General features: G+C 42.9%; 1 pseudogene; it reads right to left on the bottom strand.

The window, feature by feature from the left end:
- Positions 1–691: 691 nt before the first annotated feature.
- On the bottom strand, positions 692–2,425 carry LOC123457377 (annotated as a pseudogene).
- Positions 2,426–13,148: the final 10,723 nt, after the last annotated feature.

The raw sequence follows: 13,148 nt of genomic DNA, 5'->3' as shown, positions 1-13,148 counted from the left end.
GCATTGCTGTCCTGGAAGACGTTGTGGAGGGCGTGGACAGCACAGAGCTCCCAGCACTGCTTCTCATGGTAGATTTTTGGGGGTGCCACCTGGGGCAGCTCCAAGGATTCGGATTTGGCCTTGTTGCCTTTCCATGGCATGCAACTCATGTTTTTCGCCTTGGGTTCCAGAGAGGGCTGAGAACACCCCACTCTTCCCTCGTGAGGGAGAGGAAGACTTTTTAGTCTCTTCACCCCTGGTACAGGAGCCAACCACTTGTTTCCTGAGCGTGAGCCATGGACTCTCATTCTGGGAGTCTCCAATAACCTTTCATGGTTGGCCCCCATCTACCATTTCCTCCTTCCCACCCAGAGCCCCACTAGCTCTGCCAATTCACTACAGTCTATATATCCTAGGCAGCCCTGGGTGGCCAAGTAGGAACTGTGAGTTGGGACAGTGGACATTTCAGTACTTCCTTCCCAGAAGCAGGTCCTCACCATCAAATAAGACCACCACCCACTGAGAGTAACAGGCAAGATGCTGCCCAGTCTCTCCTAGACATGGAGCTCCTACCAAGCATCACCTGTCTGTATCTGGGCACACAGCAAACAGCCAGGAGTCAGCTGGGGGAGCCAAGGGCACAGGCTGGACCTCTCAGTTCACTATTGATAGATGACTCAGGAAGATGCACAGGAATGTGCTGGGCCCGCCCTCAGGGCTTGCATTATTTGCTCTGCCCCTCCACAGCTGATGGGGCAGCCCTCGTATTGCAGTGGTGGGGGAAGGTGGGCATGAGCTCTGGCTCACAGGCTGTGGGAGAGGGGCATCTCAGTGTTGTGCTTGGGGATGACTTCCCAGGCAATAGGCTTCCAGGTCATGATGGGGTTCCTCATTTGGGCATGCACTGGGCTAGTCCTTCCTCCCTGGTGACCATTTTGTGTGTCCCTGAGATGCCTGTGTCCCTCTTGCACAGGCCTGTGCTGGAAACCCACACAGCATTTACAGAGGTGCTGGCCAAGCCGTCAAAGAGGAAAGCTTGAAGGGGGTCTGGCAAACTCACGTAGGGGTTTCCCCTTGAAATAGGAGCTCTCCAGGCAGTCCCCTGCTGTTTCCCTGAAGAACAATAGCCCATTAGTGGAAACTATGGTCTCAACAGCCCTCAATTCAACTTCCAATAACTGAAGTCTGGGACCTAGAAACTGATAGGAAGCTCAGAGTGGCTTTAATACCTAAGAGAGCAGAATCCACTCTGGACACCTAGTTGCCGAGTGTCTACTATGTCTGGGACAAGAACACCTATAGCTCATGCTCTGAGAAGCCATCTTCAAAAAATTCCAGTTGAGCTGAGGTACAGTCAGTGGAACAGGGCTTGCTTGGCACACACGAAGCCCTAGGACACCCCTCCCCCAACCACAAAAAGTATTAAGGATTTGGGTTCAAGGTGTCCTTGCACAGAGAGAGGTCAGTGTTCTCTCCTAAGAGGCATATAGGGGCCTGTAGGTTAGGTCTGCACCTTTTCTTGGGGTCATACATGAAGAGGAAATTGAGCAGGTGCAGTCCAACCCCTGAGAGCCATGGGAACTTGTGCTTGAGGTTATTGTAAGGCTGTTTCCTCAAGCTCTACTGGCCAGCCAGGGGCAGCTTGGAAAAGCCTGGCCAGATGTTCTCACTTGGCGTCCCCAGCAGCTGCACAATCAAGTCAATCTGGTGGGTCTCAAGACGTGCCAGGGAGGAGGGGCTTGTGAGCCAGTAGTTCTGCCAGGATGCAGCCCACAGCCCACATGTCGATGCTGGTAGTCTGGGTGGTAGTTTCCAGCATCAGCTCAGGGACTTGTTACCACAGCGTAACCACCTTGGGGGTCACTGGCTTTACTGGGACACCATAGGCCCGGGCCAGACCAAAGTCCACTGTCTTCACACAGCCCCTATCCATCATGAGCAAGTTTGAGGCCTTCACGTCCCTGTGCATGATGAGGTTGCTGTGCAGGTACTGAAGGCACTAAAGCACCTGCAGCATGATGCCCTTGACCTGGGCCTCAGAGCAGGGCGCTGACATATTCTCCAGGAGACTGGCCAGATCTTGCTCACAGTAAGCCATGACCAGGAAGATGCTCTCCAGGTGGTAACCAACCACCACCTCCTTCAGTTCCACGATGTTCAGGTGGCGGAGACGCAGGAGCAGTGTGATCTCCCGCAGGCTGCTGATGGGAATACCATCTTTCTCCTTGTCCATCTGCACCTTCTTCAGGGCAACAATTTCATCTGTCTGAGTGCCCCTGGGCCCGATACACTATGCCACAGGTGCCCTCGCCAGTGCATTTCAGCTTCTCAATTCCTTCACGCTCTGGCATCACCCCAGCCTGTGTTCTGGTGGCACCGTGAAGAAACCTTCCTTACGGATACACTTCAGACGGATCTGATCCGACTCAGGGTCTGCCTCCGCCATGCCCAGCGCTGGTGCCCCCCCACTCATTGTGTGTCCATGAATAACTTCTTAAGCAAACTATAAAACATGGTGCTTAGGCTGGGGCTGTAGCTCAGTATGGCCAGCATGCTTGAGAGGGGAGGGGAAGATTGAACCCCTGCAAGGTGAGGACTTTGAGATGACAGAAGACTCTGTTCATGTCTGCTTTGTGTCCAGAGTTGATGTGGACAGTTCTACAATGAGGGAATCACTTAACCTTCCCAGCCACACCGATGGTAAGAGGAGAACAAGATACACCCAGAGGGAACATTTACCTGAGAGTGTGCTCTCCCTGGTGTCAGAGTCAAGCCTGGAAGTCCAGGATGCTAAAGCCTGGAAGCCTCTTTGTGCTGCCTGCCCACACTGCCCGCTTTATGTTCAGGGGCTGCTGGACCTTCCCCTGGGGCAGGGTGGATGATATAGACGAAGGACCACCTAACAATTTCTGTGGAATATGTAGGTGGGAAATTTGAACATTTGCCTACAACAGACTCACCAGGCTTCTCCCAAAACCTCTCCAAAAAGCCAATCTAGGTCAAAATCCTTCTTGAGTTTTGTACTTTGGTTTTGAAGTCATCATAACTCCACACATGCTGGTTGCTGGTCTTTGGTTGGCGATCTTGACAAATTTGTCACTGTGCCTCCCTGCTTTGAGACCATGGAACAGAAGCTAGAGCAGGAGGGACAGGAGGCTGGGAGGCTCACTGCCACTGCTTCTCTTTGTAAATACTCCATCATGTTTATAGAGGAATAATTCAGTGTAGGAGTATGTCAGTTCTCCCTGTTTGGTCTATAAGTTCACTGTCATCATCTCTTTAAACTACAGAGCTAGGAATGCCCTTGGAGTGCATGTTATTCAATAACAATAAATTCTTGTACAGTTAAAAAAAAAAAAAGGAAAAGGTAATCTAAAATCTCCCCCCACTACTCCCCCTGCCATAAAAAGTCCATGACCAGATAGCTTCTCAGCTAAATTCTATCAAACTGCATTCAAGAATTGAAACAAATTTTTCTCAGACTGTTCTGCATAATCAGAGACCAGGGAATCCTCCCCAACTCCTTTGATGAAGCTAGAAACACCCTACTGCAAAAAGAGACAGATATGCAACAAGGAAAAAAAAAACTATAAACCTATATTGCTTATGAACTTAAATGCATAGATCCTGAATAAAATCCATGCAAACTGAATTCAACAACACATCAGAAAGAAAAAAAAAAAACAGTATCCAACTTGATGAAGTAGGCTTTATCCCAGGGATGCAGTGTTGGTATAATATACAGAAATTAGTCAATGTAATACACCACATAAGTAAACATAACCATAAGAACCACATGATTATCTCAATTGATGCAGAGAATACCTTTGATAAAATGCACCACCACTTCATGATCAAAACACTATAAAAATAGGCATGGTGTTTTAAATCTCAACACAATAAAATCTATATATAAATCTCCTAAAGCCTAAATACTACTTACTGTGGAAAAACTCCAGGAGTTCCCACTGAGATTGGGAAGAAGACAGGGGTTCCCAATCTCACCAGTGCTCTTCAACATAGTACTAGAATTACTAGCCCAAACAATACTACAGGATAAAGAAATAAAAGGTATTCAAATTGGAACAGAAGAAATCAAGTTAGCCCTATTTGCAGATGACATGATCCTATATATAAGTGATCTGAAAGTCTCCATCTCAAAACTTCTAAAGGTGATAAATTCTTTCAGCAAATTGGCAGGATGCAAAACCAATGCCCCAAATAAGTAGCTTTTCTATTTGCAAAGGACAAATATACAGAGAAAGAAATCTCAGGTTGTCACATTTCCAATAGCAGCAGCAGCAGCAGCAGCAGCAGCAGCAGCAGCAGCAACAACAACAAAACCCTTGGAATAACACAAACCAAGAACGTGAAAGGCCTATATAATGAAAACATAAAAACACTCAAGAAAAAAATAGAGGAGGATTTGAGAAGATGGAAAGCCCCCCCCCCCCCATGCTCCTGGATAGGTAGACTTAATATTGTGAAAATGGCAATTCTACCAAAAGCAATATACAGATTTAACACAATACCAATAAGAATACCAGCACCATTCTTCATAGCTATTGAAAAAAAAATGATCCTAAAATTCATATGCAATGGCAGAGGGCCTCAGATATCCAAACATATCCTCTGGAAAAAAAAGCTATATTGCAAAGTTATCATGACAAAAACAACATGGTACTGGAATAAAAATAGAAACATAGACCAATGGAACAGAATTGACAACCTAGACCTTAGGTCACATAAATACAGCTGCTTGATCTTTAACAAAGGTGCCAATAATGTAGACTGGAGAAAAGACAGCATTTTCAACAAATGATGTTGAACAAATTGTATGACCGTATGTAGAAAAATGAAGTTATACTCACTTATTTTGCCATACACAAAAACAATGTCCAAATGGATCAATATAAGACCTGAAGCTGTTCAACTACTGGAAGAAAAGATTGGAGGCACTCTCTATGACACAGGACTGGGAAAAGACTTCCTGAACAAAACCCCAGTAGCCCAGAAAATTAAATAAGCAGTCATGCAATGGGATCTCATGAAGCTAAAAAGATTTTGCACAGACAAACATATCATAATCAGAGCCAGTAGGTTATGCACTGAATGGGAGAAAATATTTGGTGACTATGCCATGGAGAGAAACCTAACATCTAGAACCTACAAAGAACTCAAAAAAACTAAACAATAAAAAAAAAACACCCCACTCCAAAAGTGAGGCAGAGAACTAAATAGAGAATTCCCAGAGGAAGAGTTACAGATGGCTAACACACACTTAATAAAATGTTCAACATAACTAACAATTAAGGAAATGCTAATTAAAGCAAATATGAGATTCCAACATACCCCAGTAAGGATAGCGAAAATGTAAAAACTGAAAACAAATGTCCCGGAGGATGTGGAGAAATAGGTGTACTCATTCACTGTTGGTAGGAATATAAGCTGCTAAAATGACTATGGAAATCAATATGGAGACTCCTGAAAAGGATGAATATAGAGCTACCAACAGACCCTATTATTCCCTTGTTTGGCATTTACCATAAAAGCTCCACATCTCAGTACAGATATATTTGCTCAAACAAGTTTATAGCTGCTCAATTTATAATAGTCAATACCTGGAATCAACCCAGTTGCCCATCATTGGATGAATGGATAACCAAAATGTGGTATATCTACATGATGGAATTCTACACAGCAGTAAGAAAAAAAAAATGACAAAACGAAATCTGTAGAAAAATGGTCGAATCTGTAACAGATCATTCTAAGGGAACTCACACAATCACAGAAAGACAAACGTTGCATGATCTCACTCATCTGTGGTTCCTAACCTGGATCAACATGAGCAGCTGACATACTTGAATGTCAGACATAGGAAGGGCCCTGGGCTAAAGCAAACCTATGCAGTCTGATATGAAGGCCTCAGACTAGGGAGTGATCACAGCAGCCTGAAGCACAGGTCAAATCTCAGGGACCACTGGCAGGGGAGCTCCAACCCCCATTATCAGGGATTGCAGTGAGCCAGGAACCCCCCATTCTTGGGAGTTGCAGTGAGTCTGGACCCCTGGAAAAATCTTGGAACCCAAGATCAGCAGGAAGTAATCCCACTCCCTCTCCAAGCACAGGATACCTGGACATTCAGATAAGACTTAGGCTTTGTCCATAACCCTGTGACCTTTGGCCAGTTGCCTAGGAAACTCCTTATATGGTATCAGCCAGCACCTTTGCACAGCCCATTCCACTGTACCTTATACCTTCCCCCAACACCATTGCTTATGTGCTGGAATGTATGTCCCCATATACTAATTAGGTATCAGCAAGCAACCTTGTACATCCAATCCCCTTAGGACCCTCAACTGCTTATAAACTCATTTCCCTATTGATTAAAGAAAGACGTTCACAGTCTGTCTCCTAAGAGTGATTCTTGCGTACTCACCACCATGGTTGCCTGGGCACCTTGGGGGAACCAACACTGGCCCAAGGACACAGGAAACTACAGCTGGTGCCTGAACAGGGACCCTATGAAACAGGACAGGATAGGGGAGTGATCTCCCAGAAGGGCTGGGAGATACCAGCCCATATGGCCTTGCCTCTACATTTTTGAGGGCTGGCAGGTTTCAGCTTCTCCATCCTCCATCAGAGAAAGCCAGGTTTTCTCCATCAGAGAGAAACTATTTTTCTCTTTTTCCTCCTTTACTTTGGGTTTGCATTATAGTCTTGGCTTTTACACCTTTTTTCTATTATGAATAATATTGTTTCCCACCAAAAGGAATCACAGATTCATATATTCAGGGTTTTCCTTACAATCAACTCTACCAGGGAGAGGGAGGCTAGATCCTTTTGGGAAGAAGCCCTCCAGGTTGCTCCCTGGATGATTTCTTGGGATCCATGTGACCCACACATGTAGCATAGCTTATCTCACTAGGAAATGAAAAGTTCAGGAAGGAAATTTCCCCTCACACCGTTTTCATCTGCTTTCAAGTTTCTCCACTAGGGCAGCAGCAAAACTGCAAGTTAGGTTTGCAAGCACTCCAAAGCAGCTCGGGTCAAGTGGCAGGCTCATGCATGCCCAGACAATGGCACCTCACCCCATTCACATGCCATGTATCCCCCTACTTTTCCTGTGGTCCCCAATAGTCCCAGGAGCTCCTTCCCTTCTTTCCTCTTTGGGTAGCCAGACTCAGGCCAGTGGGCCAGCTGTCATCTTGGCCATTACATCCACATGTACCAGACCAGACCCTGGGTGAGTGCCTGGGAACTGGGTGGGGCTGAAGCAGGGAAGGGATGATCTCTGCCTAGCCACTGCAGCGCCTGCACCATAAGTGGAAAGAAAAAAAAAATCATGTTTAACTAAAGCCTATGGTGAACTGAAGTTTTATGTAAACAATGTCACATTTTGTTACATAATATCATAAATATAATTAGTAAGTTTATGTTCTAGTTCAACTTCAATTTACATAGAGGATTATTGAAAACAACAAAATTCTCTCTGAGGTGGTGACATAATTTGTCAGGTATTTTAAATTTAAAAAAAAAATGTAATGTCTTGTTACTTAAAAGGAGGAGGCAAGCTGGGTGTGGTGGCATACACCTTTAATCCCAGCCCTTGGGAGGCAGAGGTAGGAGGATCACTGTGAGTTGGAGGCCACCCTGAGACTATGTAGTGAATTCCAGGTCAGCCTGACCTAGAGTGAGACCCTATCTTGAAAAACAAAACAAAAAAAGGAGGAAGCAACTGACCTGACTTCTAGGCCAGCCTGCCTAAAGCAAGGGACAAAATCTGCCTTAGTTACTCCTAATAAAATCATTTCCAAGTGTGTTAGAGGTATTGATGTCATTAAATTGTCTTTAATCTATACTAGATGCTTCTTTGTTGTTGAGTAATAGGATTAATCAATTTATTGTTTTTTTTTTTAATAGTCTTATAAGAAAGATGGTTAATTCTGGGGTGAGATGAGTTGACTAAAGGAAATGGGAAGGAAGTTTTCAATGTTTGGCATAGAAATCTCATTGAATTGTTTGTGTGTGTGTGTGTGTGTGTGTGTGTGTGTGTGAATGTTACTTAGATCAAATTGTTAAGGTATGTGGATAGTGTGTAGGAAAGAATTTTCAGGCTAAACCTAAACCCTATGCCTAAATTTAAAGATATTTCAACAGTTTACAAACTTTTTTTGTTTGTTTGTTTTTGTTTTGTTTTGTTTTTGAGGTAGGGTCTCACTCTAGCCCAGGCTGACCAGGAATTCACTATGGAGTCTCCAGGTGGCCTCAAACTCACAGCAATTCCTCCTACCTCTGCCTCCTGAGTACTGGGATTAAAGGTGTGTGCCACCATGGTCGGCTTCAGTTTACAAACTTTTAAGAAACAAAAAACTAATTTTCAAGCTAAAATATGTTGGTAGCTTGCTTAAGCTTTATCAAATTTAAGTCATGGATAAAACAAAATTGTTCTATGCTAATAAAAATTTCTATGGTACATAAAATCAATGGCTACCAATTAATCTGAAATCACTGGTTGTCAAATGGGGTTTGTTCTTTCAAAACCGATTTTTCAAAGGTTGTATTACAATTTATCTGGCTGTTTTGGCTCAAATAAGACCAGATTCTGCTCTATTATATGAAAAGTAACTGTCTCTTTTCTGGCATCTTAATCCAGTGCTTATAACAAAATTAACTCTTAAGACATATTCCCTAATTTAGGGTAGAGTCTCATGCTGAAACTATGGTCCTCATCTGAGAAAAATAATTGCGAGTTCTCCAGTTCTGTTTACAATGTTCTCTGGGTAATTGGTACCCACACAATTATCTAAACTAATGAAAGATATTTATATACACAGGTGCTAAGACTTTATACTGTCTTACTTGTCCTTTTCTGAAAATTTCCAGCTTAAATTAATTAGGTTGTTTGTAAATTAATTTGTGTTGTTTTCAAGACTGGTAACAGGTGCTGCCTGTATTTATAGCCATGAGATAAAGTATAAGATGTGCCTACCTTCTATGCCGCAGATAGGGCTTATGCTGCCACAGTACAACAAAAATTTAAAAGGCTGAACAAAATGATTTTAAAAAGCTCTTGCGCCATTTGTTAACTAATTCTATTACAGTAATCAAATGTGCTCTATATCTGTACATACATTCAGGCTGGTGTAACTTCCTTTCTAAGTGTGTTAATCACCTATGTAGAAGCCAAAGCCAATAGGAATTATCACAGCAAATAGTGCCAATATTTTGGCCTGTGCTCCCAGGTCATGAGGCCAATGGAGATGATGGGATACCTCTACTCTGGCTCCCTGGTAAGTCACCTGTCTTCCTGAGCAGAGGGGATATGAAGACCCAAGCAAAACTGGTGTACAGTCTGAAACAAGAGAGTCACAGTTGAGGAGCAATCAGTCCTCGTGGCTTCCCAAAGAAGGGAAAACTACTTGGCCAGCATGACTCTGACTCATCCTAACAGACAGAAAACACAGACAGAATAAGATATAGGGCTACTCCTGGGTCCCTAAAGTCTCTTTGGAGAGCCATTAGTGTCCTCCAAAATTAATCCTTAATAAAATTTTGGCTATCTGCATGGTCTTAAACACTCAGAGAGAAATGTATAACTAAAGATGAAAAACCTTAAACATATAAATGGCCTACTAAGTAATACAAGAGCTTTCCAAGAGGAGAAACAAACAAAACCTTAAGACATTGTTCCCCATCTCTAATAGTTCTAATTCTATATAATAATAATAAAAAAAACTATAGATGTCAGAGGGTTATTTTCAAATCTAAGAATAGATAAGTAAATTCTGAAACCAAATATATGTATATTTTCATAACCAGGACCTTTTGTGTCAATACTCCCACTCTCCTATGGTGTGAAGGGATAACCACCCCATGCATAAATATTTCCTCTCCCACTTATTATTCCCCAGAATTGATTGTTTCACAGGTGTATCTCTATGAGAAAAAAGTGGCCTGTAAACTACTCCTGTGCCAACTGAAAGAAATTTTCATCCCTCGTCTGGTGGCCTTGGTGTGATGCTCTTTCTGTGTGTCTTGGGTGACCAACAGCTTCAAATCTCTCCAGAGACAATTAAACTCTCTCACAGGTGTGGTACTTCAAAACCATCTAGCCTTAGACCCCATTACTGCTCAACGTGGGGGCATATATGTGGTCTTGGGAAAAAAAGAATTTTTTTTTATTATCAGTCTCTCTTTTATTTATTTATCTTTTTAAATTTTTATTAACATTTTCCATGATTATAAAATATATCCCATGGTAATTCCCTCCCTCCCCACCCCCACACTTTCCCATTTGAAATTCCATTCTCCATCATATTACCTCCCCATTACAATCATTGTAATTACATATATACAATATCAACCTATTAAGTATCCTCCCCTCTTCCTTTCTCTACCCTTTATGTCTCCTTTTTAACTTACTGGCCTCTGCTACTAAGTATTTTCATTCTCACACAGAAGCCCAGTCATCTGTAGCTAGGATCCACATATGAGAGAGAACATGTGGCGCTTGGCTTTCTGGGTCTGGGTTACCTCACTTAGTATAATACTTTCCAGGTCCATCCATTTTTCTGCAAATTTCATAACTTCATTTTTCTTTACCGCTGAGTAGAACTCCATTGTATAAATGTGCCACATCTTCATTATCCACTCATCTGTTGAGGGACATCTAGGCTGGCTCCATTTCCCAGCTATTATAAATTGAGCAGCAATAAACATGGTTGAGCACGTACTTCTAATGAAATGAGATGAGAGTTGGGTGTTAAAGTCACCCACCACCACTGTGTTTGGTGTTATCTGTGACCTTAGTTCTAATAGTGTTTGTTTGATGAATTTGGGAGCCCCCATGTTAGGTGCATATATGTTTAGGATTGTAATGTCCTCCTGTTGGAGTGTGCCCTTAATCAATATAAAGTGACCTTCCTTATCTTTCTTGACTAACGTCGGACTAAAGTCTACCCTGTCTGATATTAGGATAGCAACCCCTGCTTGTTTTCTAGGCCCATTTGCTTTCAACACCGTCTTCCAACCTTTCACCCTAAGATAATGTCTATCCTTTGTAGAAAGGTGAGTTTCTTGGAGACAACAAATTGTAGGATCCTGCTTTTCAACCCAGTCTGCAAATCTATGTCTTTTCGTTGGGGCATTGAGGCCGTTGATATTAAGAGATATTATTGAAAGGTGTGTATTTGTGTTTCCCATTTGTATTTGTGTGTGTGTGTGTGTGTGTGTGTGTGTGTTTCTGGTTCTACCTGCGCTCTCTTCTGTTAACTAGTATTTGAGTATTGCTTGTTTTTTCTAGGTTCCTTATATGTGTGCTTTTCCTTTTCTTCAGCATGGAGGATTCTATCAAGTATTTTCTGTGGAGCTGGTTTTGCTTCAAATACTCCTTTAACCTGCTTTTGTCATGGAATGTCTTTATTTCTCCATCTATTTGAATGGATAACTTTGCAGGATAAAGTAACCTTGGTTGACAGTTGTTATCTTTCAGAACTTGGAATATATCACTCCAAGCGCTTCTGGCTTTAAAAGTTTGTGTTGAATAATCTGCTGTAATCCTGATGGGCTTGCTTTTGTAGGTAACTTGATTTTTCTCTCTAACTGCTTTCAATATTTTTTCTTTGGTGTGTGTGTTTGGAAGTTTGATTATAATATGGCGAGGAGAGGTTCTTTCTGGGTTTTGTCTGGCCGGGGTTCTAAAGGCTTCCTGTATCTGCATTGGCACCTCTTTCCCAATTTGGGGGAAATTTTCTTCTATGATTTTGTTGAAGACGCCTACTATGCCTCTGGAGTGGAGTTCTTCTCCTTCTACTATGCCCTGAATTCTTATATTGGATCTTTTCATAGTGTCCCGAATATCTTGAAATTCCCACTCATACTTTTCTATAAGTTTGTCTTTCTCTTTGTTGGACTGCATTAGGTCTGCCACCTGGTCTTCTAGCTTAGATATTCTGTCCTCTCCCTCATCCATCCTACTGGTGAGATTTTCTACAGAGTTTTTTATTTCATTAACTGTGTTCTTCATTGCTAGTAATTCTGACTGGTTTTTCTTAATTATTTCTATTTCCTTATTTATGTCTTGTATTGCCTTCTTTATTTCATGAAATTGGTGTCCTGCATTTTCTTTGATTCCTTTGATTTCCTCTTTAAGTTCCTCTTTGACTCCTTTGATTTGTTCTCTGACTTCTTTGAACATATTTACAATCATTCTTTTGAACTCTTTCTCAGGTATTTCCTCTAACTCTTTCTCGCTGGAGGACATTTCTGATGCATTAATACTTTTAGGTGGGTTTATATCATCTTGGTTTTTAGTGTTTCTTGTGTTATAATGTATATACTTTTGCATCTTGGATTAAGTTAATGCTTGGATTTTCTAGCTAGCTGTGTATTCTTAGCTGTATCAATTGATTTGATGTAATATATTTTCAGGGTAGGACCTTAAGGTGTTAGGTGTGGCTCTTAAGACTCTCAGAGTATCTACAAAGATGTTCTTAGGGGTTGAGTTTCCCTGCTATAGGAGTATTCAAGCAGGCTGAGTGGAATAAAATACAGGTAGATTCTAAAATTTAACTAAACACTGTGCACATTCAATCAAAAACAGCCCCAAGTATGTATGCAAGAGTAGCTTATTATAACGACCAGATCCTCTATCAACAAAGAGGTTAAGATTTCTGGTCTGTTGAGGGATCCAAGTCAGCTTGCGACCAAGTGAGACCCTTCCCTGGTGCAATCCCAGTTACCTTGGATGATTTTGGTCTCAGTCAAGTTGCTGCCTGGGCTGTCGGGCTGCTGTTCTGATTTCTGGAGCTGGGCACTTGCTTTTCCTGCGGGGCAAACCGTGCCTGGCAACTGTGGCCCTGCAGATCCGCACCCCTGCTGCTGGAACTGCTGCTGCTCAAGCTGCCCCTGCTGGGACTGTAGCCACTGCTGCTGAAGGTGTTGCTGCTGGACCCACCGCTGCTGCTGCCTCTGCTGCTACTGTAGCTGCCACTGCTGGAGCCACCACTGCTGCTGAAGCTGCTGCTGCTGTGTCTACTGCCGCTGCTCCCCCTGAAGCTGCTGCTGCCGAGTCTGCCGCTGCTGCCACTCCTGGGTCTGCTGCTGCTGGGGCCGCTGTTACCGGTGCTGGAGCCGCTGATGTTGCTGCTGAACTCTGCTCCTGCTTG

Source organism: Jaculus jaculus, unplaced genomic scaffold (assembly GCF_020740685.1).
Source record: "Jaculus jaculus isolate mJacJac1 unplaced genomic scaffold, mJacJac1.mat.Y.cur mat_scaffold_41_1_1322751_arrow_ctg1, whole genome shotgun sequence".
Lineage (NCBI taxonomy): Eukaryota > Metazoa > Chordata > Mammalia > Rodentia > Dipodidae > Jaculus > Jaculus jaculus.
Note: the sequence above shows the minus strand (reverse complement) of the source record. Positions and strands in the feature narration are given on the sequence as shown.